General features: G+C 31.7%; 1 protein-coding gene across 1 annotated transcript in view; it reads left to right on the forward strand.

Annotated features, from left to right (window-relative positions):
- Positions 1–25162, forward strand: part of LOC131852707 (pseudouridylate synthase RPUSD2-like) — a 160003-nt gene that overhangs the window by 42241 nt on the left and 92600 nt on the right. The window lies entirely within an intron of this gene.

Raw genomic sequence — 25162 nt, forward strand, 5'->3', positions numbered from 1 at the left:
ATCTAGTTACTTTTGATGCCGTCAGTAATTTCTTTCATAATGTAAGTTTCGTTAATAGTTGCAAAACTTCTATTACCGTTGAACATGACATGCTAACATTGATAGCTAAAGTACTATCATTATGAAGATTATTCGCTGTTATTTCAAATTGGATGTTAAATATCATAATTGCTGCACATAGTAAGTCATTATTATTACATTTCATCGTTATAACATTACTACTTTACTAAATAAGTACGACCTTTGCAGTATGTTTGATATTTTAATTCCTTCTGAAGATGTTACACCACTTGGTACTATTTGGGCATACGATATAATCCGGTATGATTTATTGTGGACTATGTAACTCTAAGCCGTTTTCGCATAAATTAGGATAACATGCATCTATGCGACAAACTAGATTGTAATCCACTTATGTACGAAATATTGTTGAAATCTGTTCATCCTAATCTTTAGACATTTTTACATTGATACTTATTAGTAGATAGTTTGATCAGAGTTAGACTACAAAAAGATGACTTTACAGTCAGTTACTCGTTCTGCTATTTCATACTGCTATTTAAGGCGCCAAGTAGCTTTATTGTAAGCTGCATCAAGACGTCAAATGTTGTCCAGTCCAGTATTGAGCGGATTTTGAAACCATCTTATGAGAGTGAGCCCTCTAGTGTCCTGCGAACTCATATGGTGGAGAGTTTAGTTTTGGGGTGGAGCTCCCATAGAATAGACCAGCTGATGATATGTCTAAGTAAAGTATAACTATAGAAGGCCTCGATATATCATCATCATCTGCTTCTTCCTTATCCCATTTATTTGGGGACGGTGTAATATGTTTTTCTCCTCCACTCATCCCTGTTCGCAGTCATTTCATTATTTACTCCCTTGATATATATTACCCTATATATTAAAAGATACTATCAAATAGCTATACAATAATTAAATTTATTCTGCAATGTATATAAATTCAGTCAAAATTTTTGCAATTGAAACGCGTATTTAAGTGAAGGGCATCGATGATAATAATTGTAGCATAATAAAAATGTTTTATATGTATTTAACTAGTGTAAAATTTACATCGTTCACCTTGACTACCAATTAAAATCCTGTTTAATCCCATTAACCAGAGTTCACGATATCCACAAAAAATGCCCGCAAAAGAATTCTTCCGCACAACACATTAACCAGATAATTTCTCGTCTTGTTATCTTCACGTTTGGTTGAACAAAGGTTTTATTACTTCGCTCCAGTACCTGGGCCACTATATTCTACATTTGATAGGACATGAGCTACAATGTATGGATTGTTAAATGTCCCGTTTCATAAAACTTTATTTTTATAGTCGTTAACTTGATTACACCAGAATTTTGGAGTTAATAATACGGTTATAAATGAAAACAATATTTTAAGTTATGAACCAATTATGTTAGAGACTATAATTGGTTTATATTTAAACACTGTACAATTAAATGCTACTTTATTTTTTCTTTTTCAATTTTATTTCAAAACAAACATATCTGATTTACAAATTTGCTCTTTTTTATACATAATAATTTTCTTATAAGGTATAATCGTGATAAATACAAATGTAGTACGGATTTGTAATATTTATAACTGTAAAAAATGTATTCATATTTTATATAAAAGTGTTCAATAAATTAATTTGTTAACATGACCCGGTCTACGATACAGACTTTTAAATAAAATTAATTGTTTTTTGAAAGAATATTTCGTCTATAACTTATTTGTTATTCAGACGTGCGTTAGAAGGTAAAATGATAAACTTTGTTGCAATCCATATAAAGGAGAATTACAAAAGACTTTTCAAACAGAAAGATAAAATTTAGCATTTTTGTTAAATTCACCAAGGTTTAAAGCTTCGAGCATAAACGTGGATATCGAATGTGAAAACACATATCGTATATCCTCTCCTACAAGTTATATTGTTTCGTAGAAGTTACCACTTTAAAAGTGATTTGTTCGTTTTCAATAATATTATTTTCATTGCTGCGACATTGATCGTGGTGACAGATAAATGAGTTGTTATTGTTTTCCTTTAAAATTTTTGTATCTTTATATTTGATATATGTTACAGGCACCTCGTCTTATTTAGAATGGAATAGAATAGAAAATCATTTACTAAAATAAACTTCATTTAAACACTTTTGAATAGATATCACTTTTTTTTTAATCTACCGCTTATTCGGAAAGCTGTCTCATCACAAGAAGAACGAAAGAAACTTGTGTGTTGCTCTTTTAAATGATCTTTGTAAGTTCACATTTTATTAGTCGAAACGTGTGAATACAAACTACCAACCAGCACTAATTTATTACGGTCAAATATAAATACGCAATAAGATTAAATCAGTCGTAGTAATAAGAGCAAACCAGTCCCTACAAGCAGTACTCGTTCACGAGTATGACGAATGGTGATGATTTATGATGTATGATATATATATGTATGTAATATGTAATATTTAAGATTAATACCAGCTGCTGAATTTACCCATCGCAGTAGGTACCTAGTCTAGTTTTATAGTCAGATATTGTATTGTTTTAATATGATTGCCAAATCAACCGTTTGGTTGTTGTTTTTTATCGTAAAAAAATATTTTTTATATTCCTTCTTTTTAAACATACACACAAAATTCTCAACTTATCTTCTATATATATAAGCTATTATATAATTCTTATTCATAGTCATTAATAAAAAAATAACATGGTATACTATATTTTGTTAAAGTATATACACTTCTTTGTCCCTTAAATATGTAATTAACTTAAAATGCGTTTAAAAAATGAATCATTGGAGGTTTTACAAGGTTCCAGCACTTTATCTACACATTATAATTTTAAATCAACTTTGTTTTACCTTGTATCATTACAACTCATTTTTTGCTGGTCCTTAATGCATTGTACTCGTAAAGATGCATTATCTAAGTAAGATAATCTATAAATAGTATAATGCAAATTGTCTACATTTATATAAACGGGATAGTAACTACGGATGATCTGGATGATATGGATGATATGGATGATATTTCAATGCTGTTACAAATATCCTCTTTAAAACAGAGTATAAATCAGGCAAAGTCTAAACAGTGCAATGATTTTCACTATCTTTTCATGATTTTTTCTAAAGGTTTATATGTTTTATGTACATGTAGAGTTGTAAACCCCCGTCTGTGATTGTGGATGGATGGATGGATGTTTGCTCTCTTTCATGCAAAAACTAAAGACCAGAGTTTAATGAACTTTACAATGATATAGCTATGAATAACACATACGTTATAAATTGCGGGTAAAACTTCGGGCACAGCTAGTAAAGAAATAAGACAAAAGAAACTGTGAATTTATTTGTTAATCTTTTCATAAAATTGAGTAACGTTTTATTTGGAAGTCCTGATGAATGTTTTATATTTTTATTGCGAATGTATGCAGAGGATTATGGGCTAAAAATCTGATCTCATATAAACAGCTTACATGACTGTGCTGTATGAATAATTTAAAATTTTATTCCCCAAAATGTGATATCAAGTCCCATTTTTATTTCTTTAATATTAAATCAACAATATTAAAAATACATTCATATATCATAACACAGATAATAATAAATAAGGGCGATTAAGAATATCTTCAATTTAACCACTTGAAAAAATCAAGTATTGTATTTTGGCAACAGTCTAGCGGTCTAGCAGACCGCTTTACGTCCGATGGTCGCGGGTTCATTCCTCGCACGGCACAAACATTTGTATTCATGAGTATGATTGTTTGTATCGGTCTGGGTGTTTTCTATGTATAATATATATGTATTTACGAAAAAAATATATATCTATATATTTGTATCAGTTATCTAGTACCCATAACACAAGTTCTAGCTATCTTAACTTGGATCTAGATGGGGCTGTGTGAATTGTCCTGTGATTATTATTATTATTTTTCTTTTAATCCTTTTTTTCTCTTCTTTTATAGAATTAAAAGATTATTATTATTATTATACTAGATAACTTACGTTTAGTAATATAATAATAATTCCTGCCTACTCCGTAAGGTATCTAGCATGAAAATATATAAATAGATAGTAAAAATAATTACATAGCTAGTAATAAATTAACTTCGCGACTGGAATTACATACAGTCATAGTTACAATGTAGATCTGAAAGAAAGCCAATGTGCTAAATCACAAGACCACCGAGGACGTTAAAATAAATGTACACTACTTACACGACTGCAACCGCGGTACGAAATAGTCATGTCACGTCATTGCTGTCACATCATCATTGAGTAATGATGCCGTATTCATCAATCGTGACCAGCGAACCAATACGTCGTATTGTTTGATTGGGACAGTATTACAACATATGTAAACCTCAAGATGGTATCGCAATGGTAGAAAGTAGCTATGCCAAAATTTTAACGATTTCTAACAGTGACTTCGTTAGCGTACTCAAGATTGTAATGAAAATTATCATAATAATAATAATAATTTATTTATTTCTCCTCACAATGCATGGAAACGTGCATATGTACTATTTTTGGAGAATCTTTCTCTCTTTTCCTAGATATGGATTCCACATGTTGGTAGGGTCAAAAAAATTATTGTTACAACAAATTATTGAAACAAACTTGGAACCCCTTGTTTCGAAAAATGCGCGGACACAAATTTGTTAAGGAGCGGAAATTTCACACACTTAGGTATAGTTTATATAGAGAAGTACTGCAGAATGCTAATTAATTGAATTATGCATAAAAAGTACATTAATATAAATAAAAAAAAACATTACAGACACTACCATGTATTTGATATATGCATAGAAATATAATCTTTAGTAATAGAACCTTAATAATGATCAAACTTATAATTTAAATTAATTATTCGAATTTCAACCAATAGTTATAACCGTATATAATTTTTAATATTGAGTCATATTAAAATCCAAACGAATCGCAATCATGATCTATATTAATTTAACAACAAAAGTCAATTCCGTAATTATATTCGCTATATAAATTTCTCATCTATTTATTGTTACCTCGAAGTCAGATTGTTACGGGTAAATCCCTCGGGTCTCGTTGGGATTTTCCGAGTTCAACGTGGTCATATTCGGCGAGTAGGTGTTCATATTAACCAATCCCTATGTGGGAATCCTATATATTTCTGTAATTAGTTAGCTACATTTACACCTGTTTTAGAAGATATTATTTTATTATTCTTAGGTAACTGGAATGATAACTGACAACGCATGAGGGGAATCTCCAGACATCTCTAGACGGGTTGTTCGTAGTGCTGTTCATACATATGTAGGCGACATTTGCGATTTTCAGTTTTCTTTAACTTCTATATTGAAAATAGACTAACATATAGGTTCAATAAATAATTCAATAATATATTCTATGGTTTTTTTTCATGAAATCTTAAAAAAAACAAGCAGACAGTCAGTCATTACTTACGCTTTTCAAGTATCTAAAGATAGGGGAGAATGGGATTGCTTGTACTGTTGACTCGTGGCCCCATTGCAAGCAATGCACCAAGTGGAATATACGTGTCAACCAACTAATTAATATTAGTGAATTTATCACGGCAGGAACTGACTTCATGCTCATCTTGTCATTCTTTACTGGTGCTGCCCAGCGTATACCTACGGTTAGCGCAGACGATAACACGATTGCAACGTCGTCCATTTAAAAAAGTATATGTAGATAATCTAGTTAGATGTAATTTACAATGATTAGTAAAACAATATATTGAAGTAGATAAGTGAGAGAATTCACACCGTCCCGGCCGTTTGTCACAGTAAACATTTATATGCACAGTATGTTGCAAATGATACACATGGTTTCGTATGAAACGCAGTTTCTCAAAGTGTCGTACTTCGTTTTTATATTCAAGTTCAATAAGTAGATAATATGAAATATTGAATACCGCTTTTAATCACTTGCGTATTTCCCAAAAAATTATAAGCAACTAGCTTTTGACCGCGGCTTCGCTCGCGTTAATTTATCCCCTTAGCGGTGGAATTTATCAGAATCCTTTCTTAGGGGATGCCTACGCCATAGTAGCTTTATGCATGCAAAGTCTCAACCCATGCGGTTTAAAATTGACAAAGTTTCACACAAACTTTCAACCCCTATTTTATCCACTTGGAGGTAGATTTAATCAAAATCCTTTCTTAGCGGATGCCTACGTCATAACATCTACCTGCACGTCAAATTTCAGTCCGATCCGTGCAGTGGTTTGGTCTGTGCGTTGATAGATCACTATGTCAGTCAGTCACCTCTGAGTTATATATATTTAGATTGAAAATGTTCACATTGTTTCCGAATTACTTAAATACTGTATTTTCTGAATGCATTTAAGAATACATAATACATATTAAATAAAAGTCAATAGAAATATACTTTTTAATTTCATTAGAAATAAAGTTTAATCTTTATAATTTTTCTATATAGATAATAAAATTGTAAAATCTTGACAAAGCGAAAACTGTTTATCTGTTTGTCTCTGTCAATGTTTTACGTAAAACTAGTTGGAGGAATTAGGATAAAATTTTCACAAAATATATTATTCAGTATAAGAAAATTAAGAAATGAAATAGTTATTATTTTGAATATATTTAACACGTCACTCGCTATTTCATTAATTTATATATTCATAAAATAACAGGTTGCGTTATGTAGATGCCTTATTTCTTGTAGTCATTCGATTATCATAAACAGATGACGATCTATAAATGTAAAGTAAAGTCATCGGCACTAATATTTTAAATAAAATAAAAAACAATTCAACAATGTACCACATACAGAGCACGCTTGTCTTATTTTCAATTGGCAGAAGCAATATAACGCTAAATGCTTCAATTCAAATTGATCTCTTTCGCTCCCTTCGCATTCATCAATCTGTTTACAAAGTCCCTGTTACATGTAACAGGAACCTACTTCTAACTTGGCTCGACTTGGCTTGCTTGCCTTGGCATGACTTGGCTTTTCTATATCAGTACATCACCTATTTTCTAGGTGTACATTTATTACCATGTTGACAGAAATTTTTATTAAAATTTCCTATAACTCATTAGTACCATCTTACTATACCTTCCGGTAGGGTAGTTACTTATTTTTGGACGTTTAAACTTATTATAAATACAGTTAAATGGGATTTAATAACAATAATTTAATGGTAAATAAAGGGATTGACCTCTTTTTGGTTTCGACTTATTACCTTACCGTCATACTTCCGATGGTCGCGGGTTCGATTGCTTGCACGGCACAAACATTTGTATTCATGAGTATGATTGTTTATATCGGTCTGGGTATTTTTTATGTATAATATTTATGTATTTACGAAACAAATCTATGTATTTGTATCAGTTATCTAGTACCCATAACACAAACTTTAGCTGATTTAACTTGGGTCTAGATGTGTGAATTGTTCTGAAATTATTTATTATTCTAACTTTATAGGTATATAGTACGATAATTATCGAAACTTTGACAACCACTGTCACCGGCGCGCAGAGCATTTATAGTTTCCCTATATGGCATTAGTCGCTCCAGGTGCATTCTGTAAGCGTTTTTATGGAACCAGTTCTAATTATACGCAATCCATAACCTCCTTCGAGCCGATTAATAACTGAGACGGCCCGTATCTACTTGCGTCTGATTCTTTTAGCGGCGAAAAAAAAATAGATTAATCCTATATGTATTCTCGTTGTACTAGGTTGTATGTAATCTACGAAGGTAGACTTTATAAAATTACGTATGTACCTCAGTCTTATTTATTTCAATTACGCTTAGTAATTGAAATAAATAAGAGTAAGTTTTTTATATTTCGGTAGAATGTTGAAATATGGTAGTTGATAAAATAGCTTTCTTTTATACTATTCTAACGCTGTTGGCCGCAGCTGACCTTTATAGCTTCACCAAAGCGAGTGCAGATGGCACTCCAAACCTGCGGAAGGACTTATGGAGCGGCTGAAGGCCAACTTCTGGAAAATAGATAGTGATAATGATTGTTTGGTTAAACTGGAAACAAATTTAATTTACAATACACGTTTCAAACAAGATATGATACCTATACCACAGGTGTGATATTTACTTTACGTTATCAGAGTCCTCACATTGGATTACTCGTCTTTCAGCCATTTAGTTATCTAGTTTTAATTTATATTTTGCACCTTGTTGTAATTTATATATGTATATGTACAAATAAAACATTATTATTAGTAGTATCACTTCATCTGTTAATATGCTTTCAACGTGAAAGATATCCGAGCACAAAATATATAAAATGAACACCTACGTCATAAAAGGAAGTGTAATACATCGAAACTATAAAATCTCAAGCAATTTTCGACATTATCCCATTTCAGTAAGCCATACAATCCGTTAGCAGAGAAGAGCCCGTTCATTAACAACAATTACATAACAATGATCACGTACAAGTCGATAGTAAATTCATTTTATTTCGACGCGTTCTTTTGTGCTAGGGTTGTGCTCTCTGAGAACTGTGTAAGTGGTTTTACGACCGGGCCGCTTTACGTGATTCCATTTTCGTTATCAAGTCAGCTAAGTTCCCTGTTGTGATTGTTCTATCGTTCACTTCGGGAACTATTAACTACATTCTCGAAGAAATAAAATGTGTTTGTTCACTGTTACTGCGCCGGTGAACTTTCAACTTAATAGTTATGTGAATAAAGGTAATATTTTAGTAATAATAAATCGTATGTGATCAAGAATAAATCGTATCGTAATGCAATTTGCAACCGTATCCTATTACACTAGTTTTATATAATAACTGTAATAATTTTATTATTTTTTAAAGTTAGGTACCTTTAAAATGAGTGTAATAATTCTAAATTCTGTATATCCATATATATTTATATCAATACCAAATAAAAAATAAAGTTATATCATTATTATTTAAACGGGTTACAGTTAAACTATATTATATTTAAACGGATTTTAACACGAATAATTTTATGGTAAATAAAGATATTTACCATAAAACATCTCACGATGTTTGGACTAGGTTGTACTAGCCGTGGTCACGAGACTGGATACAGCGATGTCAATGTCATCAGGTGCCGGTTTAATTAAGTTATAATTTTTATTATTTATCCCATGGGAATTTTAATCGTTATGTTTACAAACAGATTTATTATACAATTTATAATTTGACAAACGATACAATAATAATTAAAAATATTAAGAACATAATTTTCAATTTTACAGATATATTAAAAATTAGCCGTGTCACAGTTTACCCGCATGAAATTTATAGCCTATGTGTCATCAAAATCCGTTTACTAGTTTTTGCGTGAAAGAGTAACAAACTTCCATCTACCCATACTCATAAACTTTCGCGATTGTAATATTAGTAAGATATTTATTTTCAATTAAAATGCAGATGTCTGGGAAATATTGATTAGTATGTGACAACCCTATTGTATTATTCGATGTATTAACGACTATTCTATCAGAATGAACAATGCTACATACAAAAAATTAAGTGCTTCATTACTTGATAATTTGCAGACTACTCTACCGATCGCAGTTCATACGGATATTAACGCCCTTTTATAATTTAGTGCCTGCCCCGGCATTACTCAGGTACTGGTATATTTGTTAACTTTATTTATATTAACATGTAGCCTATGTATATTACGCTAGAATGATTTGCTTATGAAACAATGAAATAATTTCAAAAATCGTTGCACTGGTTCCGGAGTTTCTTCCTAACAAAATCCACTTTCTATAAGATTTATAATGTTAGTATAGAATTAGGTTTGTTATTTTAATTCCCATGTGCGAAATTCTCCATAGCCTATAGAGAATTTTGTATATATTTTGCGGTTTTATCAAATATTTATCAGGGTGTATTCTGTATATATTATATGTAATTATTACTCAAACTCTCCTTAGCTTGTGGCTAGATGGCGCTGTGTAAGTACTTCAGGGTTATGGTTATTATTATTACTTCTTCCAAGTAACGTTTTTATACGTTCTGTATTAAAAAATGTAACTAATCACAACAAATTACGTCAGACGTAACCTATTATAATAATAATAAATAAGTATGACTACTGCGGTAGCAAATAACTGTTAATAGTACGTAATTGCAAGCCGTTGTTAAGCCAATCAAAACTCTATATCTATTACATATATAAGAACTTTTCAATCGAACACACTGATGCAGTTATTCACATTTTTTTACCTACTAATGGATGGATAATTTGATTTCGCAGAATAATGAAGTAATCACGACATTTGCTGTGTGCTCATTTCAATTGACTGTTCGATTTGTGAGTTCAACTAATATTTATCCTGCGATTTTGCACGTTATGTACTTACAATGATGAAATCCTAGATAGTCATAAACAGGCTCTGAGGGTCAGCATATAACACCTAGAGTTTCAAGGGATCATAGACTACGGCAACCGTTTACCTTCAAATGGGCTGTATGAGTCACACAATCGAGGTAATAGAAAAATTACATGTTGTGTTATTCTTGGACAAGTATAAAATTGTGCTATTGACTATATATAATTAAATTATTATTAATAAACAAGATTATTTCATTTATCTATACAAATAAATAAAAATAAAGTGTCTTCAATATAATTAATAGTTTTTCACTAAATTGTATATGAAAGTAGGTACTTTGCAGTGCCATATATAGGTATATATGGCACTGCATACAATGCACTGCTCACGAAAAAATACTGTTTGTTTGTGCTTACTTACTACTTAATCTCTAAAACGGCTGGATCGATTGTAATGCAGCTTTCATTCACAGACAGACTTAGAGATAATAAGGAGTAACTCAGGCTACTTTTATTACAAATTTTATTTATTTTATTAAAAATAATATTTAATTCCACGCGGACGTGTGTAGTAATTACAGTAAAAGTAAGTATCTATATATTTATATCAGTTGTCTAGTACCCATAACATAAGGTCCGGTTAGACTAGACGACGCTGTGTGAATTGTTCTGAGATATTATTATTAATTGTTACAATTGAGAACTGTCAACAACGATGGCAAATAATAAAACATCTGGTTAAAACAAATAGGTACAGATAACAATAAACAATTATTACAATCTGGGTCAAATGCAAGTAAAGCTATTTCTCTGGTACATCATTATGATTGACATATTAATTGATACAACCTTGAATACACAAATAAATACATCGTTCGTGCCAATTGTCCCGATTATGTTGTTGTTAAAATATTTTATGCAACTACTTAATATATTTATATTATTTTGTTTAATTTCGCTTCAATTAGCATGCGTGAGATCACAAATATTCAGTACGGAAACTTGACTACCGTTACGACCTTCTCTAATGGTGATCAAATTCCGACCGTTATTAAATCTACACCAATATTGCGACACGTGTGTCGCCTCTGAACGAAGCATCATCAGGTATTAGATAGAGTTCTGATATAGTTTGGAAGCCTAGTGTTGACTGTTCGTTCACCTAATTCGATTAAGTATCTCTTCATCTTATTATTTGGGGTCGACGCAGTATGCCATCTACTTCCACTAAGGTCCATCATCAGTAATATCTGAGTTTACTCTCATTTTATGTATGCGATGTTTCAGTAATACTTTAATATGTTATTTACAGTATTTCACTGGTAAGTGTCTATTAAAGTCCTTATATATATAATCTACATTTGTAATAAACAAAGCAATGATACCCAAGCCCCAAATAGATAAAATATATTTAATAATGTGACCGAAAAAGTTAAAAGTTTCATTGTTCTAACTTCAAAAATGACTAATCAATAGCCTAAAAAATTAGTTTCAAGGTTCTAGTTTTAAAATGACGATAGTTTCATCATCTCACCTTTCACTTACAACCCTTTTTCCGCATTAAAAAGTAGCCAATGTCCTTTCTCAGGGTCTAGAATGCCTGTGTATTAAATTTGATGTAAATCGGTTTAGTAGTTTTTGCGTGAAATCGCGACGGACAAACAGACAGTGTTTCATTCGCATTTATTAGAGTAAGGATGACAAAGGCGAGAAAATGATGACAAGCCTGTAACGTCAAACGACTTATGATAGATATTGTAGTCGCCAAATGACACCTGTCAAATGAGGTGCTGAAAGCGCATTTGTGGATAATTATAAGAGATAAAATTTACTAGTCTGTTCTAGTTTTGCCGGTTTTAAGGTGAGGGAAGTCGGATATACGTGTATTTGTGTGGGCATACTGAAATATCACTAAATATGTTTAAACATCGCCAGTAGCGCTCATATTTAGCGCTCCCACTCATGATAACATATAGTCTAGTGTAGTTCGGGAAATAGTTTACAGATTTTTCGCTCTTTAGTTCGTCTGGTATACTACATATAATCCATACTTTTTTACATAGTATAAAATAAAGGCACCCTCTATGTTTGTTCGCTTATATCTTGTAATGTAGGCAACGAATTTTAATGCAGTCAGCAATAGATAGAGTGATTCAAGAGGAAGCTTTATATATATAATACATGCGCATTATGGTATACAATAAGCCGAAAAATTCAAAGATTTATAATGCATCCATGCGAAGCCGTGAAGAGTAGCTAATATACTACAAATGCTAAAGTCTGCCTGTGTTTTGTTACCCTTTCAGAGCTAAAGAACTAATCATGATTTTAATGAAAACTGCCATGAAGATTGAGTGTTTTACGAGGATGAAGGTAGCTCATCTTTTGTCCAAAAATATAATCTGGGAGTGGGTGAAAAGTTTATGCAGAAAAATCTATCGACTGATTGTAGTTACTTGGTAAAAAAACAAGAACACTCCTCTGATCCGAGACGGGAGGGAACGAACTAGATCGCAAGTTACTTATTAAATTCAGTTCTCTCAGTCGTGTACTGTTTTCTACAAGACTATAACACAGATCCTAAGCAGATTGCGTTAAATATTACACTCCTACATCCTTCATATCAGTGACTTGGTATTACAACTACGTAATGAAAAACATGAACACCTTTATATATATATAGATTGGATAGGATATAGATATATATGAAGTAAACACTTTAATAAAAGAATTAACATCTGAGCGTAATTAGGGAAGTAATCGTTTGGAATACAAAATTATACAATGTAGTGGGTTGCCAAATTAATAGGGACAGTCACGAAATATTCGTTTTTTGTAAAACATTGGTCTATAATTAATTAAAAACGTCACTTTAGGCTATAATTATATTTAATAATATCAGACACATATCTTATAATGAATTTAGACTATAATAATTTAATATTTGAACAACTAGAAAATATAAACAAGTATAATAAAAATGATGATGGGAAATTATTAGTATTTTGTCACATTTCCTTTTGCTTCTATCAGTGCTTGAATCCGCCTCGGCATACTTTCAATACACTGTTTAGCACTTTCTTTTATTTTGGGATTGTTAAACCATACATTTATTAATTTTTCAATTAGTTTTACTTTGGTAGTTATGATTTCCTTAGCAATTTCCGCCTTGGTAATTGCCCACAAGTTTTCTATGGGATTCATATCAGGAGAATTGCCAGGCCAAGGTAAAACTGGAATGTTGTGGTCTTCCAAAAATTTGGTTACACTCCTCGCTTTATGACATGGAGCTGAATCGTGCATAAACACGAATTCCTCCCCATTCGGGAACCATTCCTGAAGTTGCGGCAACAGGCGAGTTTCTAATACTTGCTTGTATTGGTCCTGTCTCATGGTTCCCTGGACGATATAGAGGCGCCCAACTCCTTTTGCGCTGATGACAGACCATACCATTATTTTTACAGGGTGTTTAATTCGTTCCACTATGCAATCAGGATGAAATTTCTCGCCTGGGCGCCGCCTCATGAAGTTACTTTTGTTGGCCAAAATTTCAAAAGTTGACTCGTCTGAGAAACATACCTAAAAAAATATAGAAACTATTTATAATTTTTGTAAATATGATTTTATATAACACAAATACAATTAACCATAGAACTGACCTTATTCCAGTCTTCAACAGTTTTCAGGCGGTGCTCACGAGCCCAAGCAAGCCTTTTCTTTTTCATCGCCTCTGTTAATCGGGGTTTCTTAATTGGACGATGACCTGTCAGGCCTTCCTCTGCCAACCTTCGCTGTACAGTTCTTTTTGAAACACGTATTCCAGATTCCTGTACTATCTGAGTTAAAAATCCAGCACTTTTCTTTCTGTTTTGCAAGCAGATATCTCGAATTTTCCTATCGGAACGTGTTGTTGTGATACGTTTTCTGCCACATTTGCCTTTTCTTTTAGGCGAAAGTGGCTGATTTTGATCTAAATTTATTTTTATTTTATTGACGGCAGATTTCGATATCCCGGCCAGTTGTGCTATCATCCTCTGAGAGTGATTTGTGTGTAGGAGAAGGGTTTTAACCTCGGATTTTTTTCTCGAAGTCAAATCTACCCCTCGACCCATAGCCAAAGCTGAAAATATAAAAATAAACTAAAATTGTTCTAAAATCCGCTCCAAAATACTTTAATTTTAATTATAGTAAAATATTACTTACTTGCAGGTATTGATTATTTCACAAAACCACTAAAGAACTGTTTAAAAGAATAATTTACGTGTTTCACTTTTACACGTGTGAACGACTGTGTGTCTCTCCCGTCATTAAAATATATTTCCAAAATAAACAAATCTCTCAGCACTTGAAATTCACTTTGAATTTGAGTTATAGAGACAAGGTGAACATAAAAACATATCAGCAAAAAACTTTTACCACTTAAAAACGTAGTCAAGACCACTTGAAGAACAAAAATTATAAAAAATGTGACTGTCCCTATTAATTTGGCAACCCACTGTAACTTTGAACTTCCTCTCTATTGAAGTTAGTCGAAAATGCATTGCATTATGTTTATTGATACAAACTGCATGCTTGCAGATCTTCGAATTGTCGACAGATGTAGTTTATGACAGAACTTGGAGCGGTTTCAATTGTGTCGTAGTTACAGCTGAAAATGAAATACTAGCAACATGCAACGACTGGCTGGAAATCATTAAACTGTTTACTTTGTTTCTATATCTGCTAATTCTTAACCCGACAATATATTTATTTTTATTATTATTATAATATTTATTTATTAATAAAATATTACACATTCATGACAGTATTTCGATATATTTTATTGTAACATTACATCTCTGTGTATCATCTCATCTACCGTATATATCACGGTGAGTGTTCAAAGGAATGTTCGGATTATTTTTTTAAAATTAATCTGCAAGAAACTAAAATACCGTTCTGATCATCTGTCCTCCGCATTGTGGAATAATTTTCCAGCAATGGTAGTTCCGAACCGATACGATATTGAAACCTTCAAGAGAGAGCTTAATGTTTCTTAAAAGGCTGGCAACACACTTGCAATTATTCTGATGTTGCTGTTTGTCACATATGCTATAAAAACAACAAACAACAACACCAGAGTGAATAGATATTTTACTGTACACTACAATTTTGCACTAATATCTATTTAATACTAGTTTTTACCCTCTTTTACGTCTACAAAACAGGGATATGTATATAACCTCATTGGAATGCTATCAGCACTCGCCCCCATTTTCATACGGTGAATTTGTAAAAACCAGACACGGCCAACAGCGTAAAAATAGTTTACCAAAAGAAGGTTATTGAAATCTTCACACGAGGCTTTAACTCACAATGATTCTTTTGACAAATGAAGAAACACAAGAGGAAATATTAAGATTAAACAATACGAGTCATTCATACACGACATCTGCTTACTTAAACACTGTACCCTCAAGAGAACACGTATCAATCCATCGCGAAACAAGTTTTATCAACAAAAGCGTTAACGTCGTGATGTTGGGCTTGTATTCATAAATTGTATTAGATGACATCATGTACTTAGCTTCTTAGTATACCATCGTATCGTAAACATTCAACAAGCATTGATTGCTCCGTGTGATATGAACGGATAATAATAGACATTGTAATTGTATAATACTTTGTATAATACACTTTGTTAAATTTTTACCACGCATAACCACATTGTGGAATTACCTTCCTGCAATGCTATGCTACCGAAACGATACGATATTGTAATCTTTAGGAAGCTTATTTCTTCTTAAAACGCCGGCAATGCACCTGCAATTTTCCTGGTGTTGTGGGTGTTTATGGGTGACTTTAATCACTTACTACAAGTGAGCCGCTGGCTCGTTTGTGTACTATAAAAAAATTCATAATTGTTAGATAAAATTTAATTTGTAACTACAAAAATTATAGTTCATTTTTTAGATAATAGATGGAGTTGTAGGTATAATTGAAAGGTGAAATGTATATATAAAAAGCTTTAAAAGTTGCTCAATTAAATTTCCTCTATTTAAAACAGCAACACTCATGTTTCTTGCTTGTTCTTCTTGTGGGGGACAGCTTTCGGAATAAACGGTAGATTAAAAAAAAATATCTATGTACAATAGTTCTTAAATTAAGTTTATTTAAATAAAGGATGAAAATTCAATTCTAACTGTAATTTTAATTCTATTGTGTGTACTAGTAATTTGTTTCTATTTCCTTGAGATTAAAATCTCATCAATTAAAATCTTTCACTGGGAGCTATGCTATCAGCGATTAACAGACCCTATATTTTATCGGATTTGGTGTTGTTGTGCAGTCTATTTCATTATTTAATAGATTTATATTATTTTGTTTAATTCCGCTGCAATTAGTTTGTATTAGACCACAAATATTCAGTGTGGTAACCGGAAAATCAGATCAGTATAAATCCTATATTTTTTAAAATGAAAAATAGATCACTTGTGTTTTTGTACATGACCATGCAAAGTTGGGGCAGGCCGCTAGCATTTCATAATTTGCTTGTTTGCATATAGTACTGAAATTGACTGACTGTTGTCATTATTCAAAATGATGTTTTCCTGTTGTTACGCTCGTCTCAAATGACAACTTACAACAAATTGATGCTTAATAATAAATCAAGATTACAAATGTCCCGCGACTGTGTCGTGAGCGCCGTGATCATATATTACCCTATTATTATTGTCTAATTATTTATTTTACCTTGAAGAATCCCGATGATTAAACTGGTAATGTATGATATGTCATGCAGACGTGCATGTATTTTAACCGACTGTAAAAAAGGAGGAAGTTTTTAATTCAATTGTGTTATTTTAGTCTAGAACTGACATTGTATTTTGATACATTTACTAGCTGTTCACGCGTCCGCGTGGAATTTAACTTTATTTTTCTAAAATAAAAGTAGCCTAAAGAAATAAAAATTATTTTGTTCGTCTTAATTTATTCGTTCCATTAGGTACTGGTGGTGCATCATCCCTTATTTTATTCATCAAATAGTATTGCCTTAAAATAACCAACTTTTGGTGTGGAAAAGATCCTATGATAGAGTTTTATTTTTGCTTTAAGTAAAGTAAGTAAATTACTTATTTTTTTAGGTATTTCATTTTATTTTGACTAGTTCATCTACCATAATTAAGGAAGTTATTACTCAATCAATGATAATTTATTGAATATTGTTTTTTTTTTAAATAAAGACCATATGATTTTTTTTTAATACACAGATTAATTATAGTTAAATTGATAAAAAATTATTGAATTTAACTAGTAAACAGGTGAAACTAAACATAACTTTTATCATGATAATTTAAAATATATTTTTCAAGAAAAGACAAGCCTTTTTAATATAAGTAAATATGTAATACAAAGTCGTCATTGTCGTGTTGTGAAAATCATAATTAACTCTGTACCTGCAACCTACAACTGGTACTACATACCTCTAACTTGAGGAGTCAAATTATTTACTAACAAACGGATGTTGCATGATGTCACGGAGCCATGTTTTATGTCACATAATTATGGTACTTGCATTCAGCCGAATCGGGGTCAGAAAGTAGTATTCGTAGAACTATTATTTTATCTGTGGAAATAAGTACCTCAATACAATTATTTCTTCAATATATTACTACTAATACTACTTTCTTTTTGTGTTTCGAATTTTACAATATACCTTCAAGATTGTTATCATAAATGGGGTAGTCAGATATATGGTCGACATCTTGTGGTGACTGTCATTGATTATTTTGTTTAATACATTAAATTCAAATTCAAAATATCTTTATTCAAGTAGGTCTTTTACAGACTCTTGTGGTATGTGAAATCTACCGTCAATTCGGAATAATTTCGAGATGAGAAGAACTAACAAGAAACTCAGCTCGTATTCTTTTCAAATAATAGTTGTACATGTTTAAAATAATACAGATTCATTTAAATTCAAAATTGGCAGAATAGAGTGAACACCAGCATGTGCTATTGGAAAAGCAAAAAATCTACTCAGTGTTCGTAACCTGAATAGATCAATACCCACAAGTAGTACCCGTTCACGAGTATGACGGATATATTACTGCCGTATGTCCGATTAATTTTGCTTATTGTTGTGTTTCCTTATTGTGTTGTTAGTAACGTACTAATAACAAGGGGAAGGGGCTCCTTTAGCTTGTTACTAGATGGCGCTGTGTGAATTGTCCAGAATATATATTATTGTTATATTTATACTAAAATACATCTAATTCTCTACGGAACCCTGACAACTTAACCGAACGGTGTTTCTTGTTTTTTTTTATGTTGAATTAAAACTAATACATATAATAAGATAATTACATCTCAAACAATCCAAAGACAACCCGTAGGGGAATAGTTTAAAGAAATTATGAATTATTATATGTTAGATATGCGGGTAAATCTGTGTAATTATTCCTTTTGATAACATGAAGAAAATATTTTAATGTATCAATCAACTCTTTTTATATAAATACTTCCTTATATGATTATGAAATTAAACAAAAAATTAAATAGTTAAGTATAAAAATGTACTTATTATCTGTAATACGGTAAATAGTACTCCGTAACATATAAAAAATATAATTACACTAACTTTGCTGTTTTTTGTTTTTATAAATAATAAAAAACTTCATATCCGAGTTCATACATATACACATAATAGAATTATTATAAACTAGCTACCGTCCCCGGCTTCATACGGGTGTGCATGTATTATAAATATAAGCCTTCCTATTGAATCATTCCATTTATTGATATAAACTGTATTAAAATCTTTTGCGTAGTTTAAAAGATGTAAGAGAACAAACAGAAGAAGCGACTTCATTTTATACTATGTTAAGATGATAGTTAAAAAAAAACTAAAGGATACATTTCGTACATGTTTAATAGAATTACTAAGAACGTATTTCAATGAAATTGTAGGTATTAGTGTCATTGGGTTTTCTCGGAAAAATCTTGACTTTTGTACATCTTTTCAACTGTTGCTTATTTAAATGTATGTACAATAATACAACTACTGAGTCACCGTAACCACTGAGCAAGTAATCACTGTGTCATAAGAGTACAAATTCGTATGAAAATAGCGTAAGAACTATCTAAAACAACTTTAGGCTTTAATGTGTTAGTATTATATTAATTTTCTAAATATTTTAAAATTAGAAGCCAAAATAGCAATGAATTACCTACATTTGTATTGTGTATTGGCTGGCAGCAATACGCAGTAATAAAAAAAAGTGATTCTTGTAAATTGAATTAAGAATGCAAATTAGTTCTAACCAAAGCTGTATATCGGAAATTACTTTGCCTTTAAATGCAAAGTTAATTTCTTGGGGAATATTAAAAATGTACTTGTATATAAATGCTGTAGTTTTAAAATGAAAATAATATTTGTATTATTATGACAGTAAATACTTTAGTGTATTATCTTTAGTGTATAGGGTTATTAACTGAAAATTAAAATAGATGGAGGACAATATTAAATTCATAATTTAAATATTTATTAACTTAACTTAATTTTTTTAGCATTAAACTTCACTATATCTTTTTATTATTGTTGTTTGTTTGTTCGCCGATCGTATTCGCTTTTTTTAGAACTGGATTGGGAGACAAGCTATACCACTGCCTATATATGTATGAACAGTACCAAAGACATCACATTATCATGTCACGCCCCTGATATACCTTTTTCTTTGCTTTTTCTATGGAGTAAAGTGCCATAACTCTGAACCCTGTATTTAATATTAATAACTAATATATTAATTAATAAGTTTATTTCTCTTTTATATACTTATATTCTTATTTTCTTCTTAATAAGAAAAGATCGGATAATATGTAACCGCTCTAAACAAATAAACATTAATACGGTTATATCATTGATCAGTTCAAAAATAATCATCAAATTTTCTTTCATATCACGCCGCGAAACAATAAGCTCTTAATCTTTACATAGTATAAAAAATATCACTTCCACTGTCTGTATGCAACTTTTAAACTACGCAATTGTTTTTATGCAGTTCTACAATAGATAGAGAATCCTGAATCACTCTAAAAGAGCTAAGTTTATATGTATAATATCTATATAGCGACCAAGTGAAGTCGACTGTATCTCTATTTAGATATAAATACGTGAATTCAAATATATACTCATGCATATATTCATTGATAAATCCTATATTCAGAGTTAATGATATTAGCCAATTTACGTGGCATCTAATCCCCCTGACGTTACATAAAAGATCCTGTATGGTATACTAATTAGGGATTCTTAATTGAGGTTATGTCAATGGGTTTGGGTCCTTAGGAGCCGGATAGAAGGATCTTTGGATTATTGTAAGACTAGTTGTAGCACGTGGTTTTGTTTAAATTTCCTAATTATTTATAAGTAAATGATTATCAAAAACAAAGACGACTTATTGAACGGACTTTAGACTTGTGTGTGAGTGACAGATTGATTTATTATTCTTCATTAATAGATAGAAGTAGATTTCATTTGTAATTAAAAAAAAATGCTAAAAAATGAGGGCTTTTTATAGTTTGCGACCATGATGTTCTAGCAAACGGCCTTAATATCCAAACAGAATAACAAACATCAGCATTTTTTTTATATAATTTGCATGTGCTTGAAGTATCTACGTCAATTATATATAGTTCACACTTTGCACACTTTAGGATAAGAACTAGATTGCGTTGCTTCTATAAATTATTCATTGATTTCATATTTAATTATATATTTTTTTAGTTGTCTTTAATAACTTTAGTTTTGGTGAGTAGAACAAAAACTTATACATGATTATATTTTTTCTAATTAGTTTATTTTACGGAAGTCCATGTCATTACTTAATGGATTTGTATTATTTTGTTTTATTACATGTATCTGTGAAACCACAAATATTCAGTGCGGAGACCTGACCACCGCTACTAGAAGCATTACAACCTTCCACATTAGTGATCAAATTCCGACCGTTATTGGAACTACACTCATATTGTGACATGTGTTTCGCCTCTGTACGAGGCATCATCAGTCATCAGAGTGTCATCAGGCAATGAATAAAATTTGGGTACAGGTTACGCATTTAAACGAGGTGTCATCAGGCAATGAATAAAATTTGGGTACAGTTTACGCCTTTAAAGGTGGCGTCATCAGGCAATGAATAAAATTTTGCTACAGTTTGCGCCTCTTAACGAGGCATCATCAGGAAATTAATAAAGTTTGGAAGCCTAGTGTCGATTGTTTGGCGTAGTGTTGAGTCGTAGTGTGGTCGCCGATATAATACAAACCAGTAGGTACGTCCATTTGTATGTATGAGTCAGCGATATTAACTATGACTACATAAACGTAATTGAAATAAAATGCGCTTAATATTTTCTCATTTATATTACCTATTAGAATAATTTGTATTTTATTGAGATAAAAAATTAAGTGCACTCGGGTGAATAAATTTGCAAATGGCAACATTATTTAGTATTTAAGTCTTGTATCCGATGCGGATAATGGATTTTACATACTACTAATACCAGCATACGAGGGACATTACGGTGAATATAAACAGCATCGAGATGTTGAGATTTGGCGGGAATTGTCCCTCTATACTTAATAAAGACCACAGAGGTGGTTAAATCTACATAGATACAGTAAAGGAATCTGTGGTTGGGATTTTGTTTTTTCGACTATCTTTTTCTAGACAAAGGAATCTTGTTATACAGCTATTTTTAAACCGTATGGGTAATGTAACCTCTGTCTTACCTATTTCAGATGCTAAGAATCTTACTCTATAAGCTGTATTTCAGATTGAAGGTTAAGATAAGGTACTTAAATTAAAGGATACCTATCATCTTTATTTGAAATGACAATGCTGGGATAACCCATAATGCCGTACATATATATAGCCAAGAGAAGGACCATAAGTTTGTTTGCCATACCAATTACATGAAAAAACAGATGGGCCGCTTCGGAAAAATGTATAAGTTCGTAGGGCATTTTTACATAGTAAAAAACATTTACCATTAGGCGATTCGCACCATGGTCCGAACTACTTAGTGCGAAACGCCCAATGGTTCCCATCTGCCCGTGACGTCATTGGACGTGCCTATTGCCTATCATTACAGACTCGTGTCGCGAGTAATTGAATAAACATGTACCCACGTCCTCCCCATTCCCTTTATATTATAGCCGCAAATAACACGCATTCAGCATAGGAAATAGATATATTTTTATTCATACAGTTATCGATAATCAGTTATCGTTCGGAATTATACGAGAATAATACATTATATTATATTTATTATATGATAACCTCGGTAGTATAGTGGTACATTGTGTGTGGCTCATCTTCCGATTATAACAGGTTCGAATTTGTACTGTACGATAAACATTTATATGGTTTTATTGTCGCTGTTCCTTATCAGTTAGTAATATAAATAGAAACAGAGTTTTTGTTGTAACCGCCAGATTTGATTAACGGCCTTTTGTTAAAATAGAGGGTACTAAATGACTAGGCCAATACGCTCTTTTAATTTTGTACATGACAAAGGTATACCAGCGAAATCTCTCTAGAATGTTCTAAAAGATTTTGGCCTCTCTATGGCTGCAATAGATTCTATACTAGAACAGGTTCTAGTATAGATCCTACTGCAGCTCAAATTTGGTATTTAGCAGGTCCTACTAAATTTGATTGGACAGGGCGTGAAACACGAGCGGTGAAGGTGATGGTTGACGTACGTCGATAAAGGGGTCTTAAACCTACACCCAGATCACAAATCCGGGAACTGCTCGAAAGACCCCTCTCTGCCACATGATGCACCCGGTACTCACTTGATGAATCCAATGCTATGACAATCATTTCGAATCACATTCTATACCGACCAACAATTCTAAATTGACTTTAGAAACGTAAAGCAAAATACATCTTATTTGTTATATATGTATATATATATATATATATATATATATATATATATATATATATGTATCAATGGAATGAAAAATAATTTCTTGTAAATTGTTATCTACAATTAATAACAAGATATAACTTGTAGTTATCTGTCTATCTATATATTATAAATAATCCATAGATACCGTTTTTCGGTAAGTTCTAACGAGTCAAATTATCGCTACGATTGATTTACAACTTGCGTTTAACTTGTCTGTACTATGTATCTAACATACATTTTGTTATCTTCCAAAGTTACATGCTACTTTGCACCTTATCGTAATACATATATAGATTATACTTGATTAATGATAAGCAAATGCGGTTTTATAAGCCATGCAACTTTAATGCCAGCTATTAATTTTACAACTATCAATTTAATTGATATGGTTTTTACGGTTATAATGTTGTTTTGCCTCAATGTATGGAATTTTATTGTTTTTCATATGATTTTTCTTAGAATAGCATTTTTTTTTTACTTATTCTTATGGGGTTATTACACGATCATATGTATTACGTATTAATTCAGCAATAACCCCTAATTATACTAATAAATTGTCAACATAACGTCATGTCTTTTTAGCTAGTTTGTCCATAGCTGTATCCAGTTCACCAAGAATTAACCACTATGGTCTCAAGGGAGAAGTTGACCTGACATGTTACATATCTGGCAATGTGATTGTTAGTCCCCATTTCTAATAATTTCCCAGTGTAATATAATGCCAATGTTATAAATTTGTGATAATGTAATGTACCCTTCATTGCTTAAAATAACAAGCTACAAAATGCTCTATTTAAGATTACGATTACATTCTACTAAGTTACACAAAAAACAACTTTGGTCTTTGATCAGTTAAGAATCAATGAGTTGAGAGTTTTCTTTTTGAAATCAATCCAAAAAGTTGATTGCTGAAGGTACATCCAATTAAACACAATATAATAAAATCGCGAATATTCTCCTATTGCCCTATAAACAAAAACTCCAATGGTCGACCGTAAATTCACTGAATATTCAATGTGCTTAAAATAAAAAGAGGTCGTATATCAAACGTTTATTTCGGACGGACCCTTTCGCTTAAAAAAATCCCAGAAACCAACACGCTCCCATCAAAGTGAGTCCAAATTTATTTTCATCTAATCAGAATACCATTAGTGGCCGAAAGTTTTTTGTGTTAAGGCCCTTGTATATTGACGGTCGTGTCGCTGCGACACGCCACTTATTTACATAGCAAAGTGTGTGCCAATAAATTTCTTTATGCAAAAATTGGTCTATTTTTATGTTATTAGAATGGTAAATGAATTGGAGGTCCCCTTACAGTTACCGTAGCCTTTTTACCAAAAGTAGACTTTTTACGCAGACCTATACGGAGTTCGCCGCTAAACATGTTGTTATTGGAGGACGAGATATTCCAGTGAAATACGCAGACAACTTAGTCCACTGTCTGAAGAGGAAACGCCACTACATATCCTATGTGGTTGTAGCCCAGTCATGCGTAAACAAAATATCTCCTTTGGAAAGAGTGAACTTTAAAAAAGGACGAGCAGAATAGATTTATACAGGTTTCTACAGTGTTACAGGTCTTAGAACCTGACAATAGCCCAAAAACCTCCAAAACAAATAGCCTGAATGTTGTTCTACAGTTAATTTGGAACTTAATAACTTAGGTAATTGGTTATTACAATTCGCTAATTTGTACTAAATTCAACTATAATAGAACTCATTGACGTGGTAAAAGCTTTGCTTAAAATAGTACTCGTAAGTATTACTATTTCCATGAATTTGTACCTCTATAAAATGTTGTCTTTCAGACGCAATTCACCGAAATAAACAGACGAACAAATTAGACCCAATTAGAACATGTTAACAATCATTACATAGTAGTCCCTGTCGC

The sequence above is a fragment of the Achroia grisella genome, unplaced genomic scaffold (assembly GCF_030625045.1).
Source record: "Achroia grisella isolate CSIRO2021 unplaced genomic scaffold, CSIRO_AGI_Agris_v1 utg856, whole genome shotgun sequence".
Lineage (NCBI taxonomy): Eukaryota > Metazoa > Arthropoda > Insecta > Lepidoptera > Pyralidae > Achroia > Achroia grisella.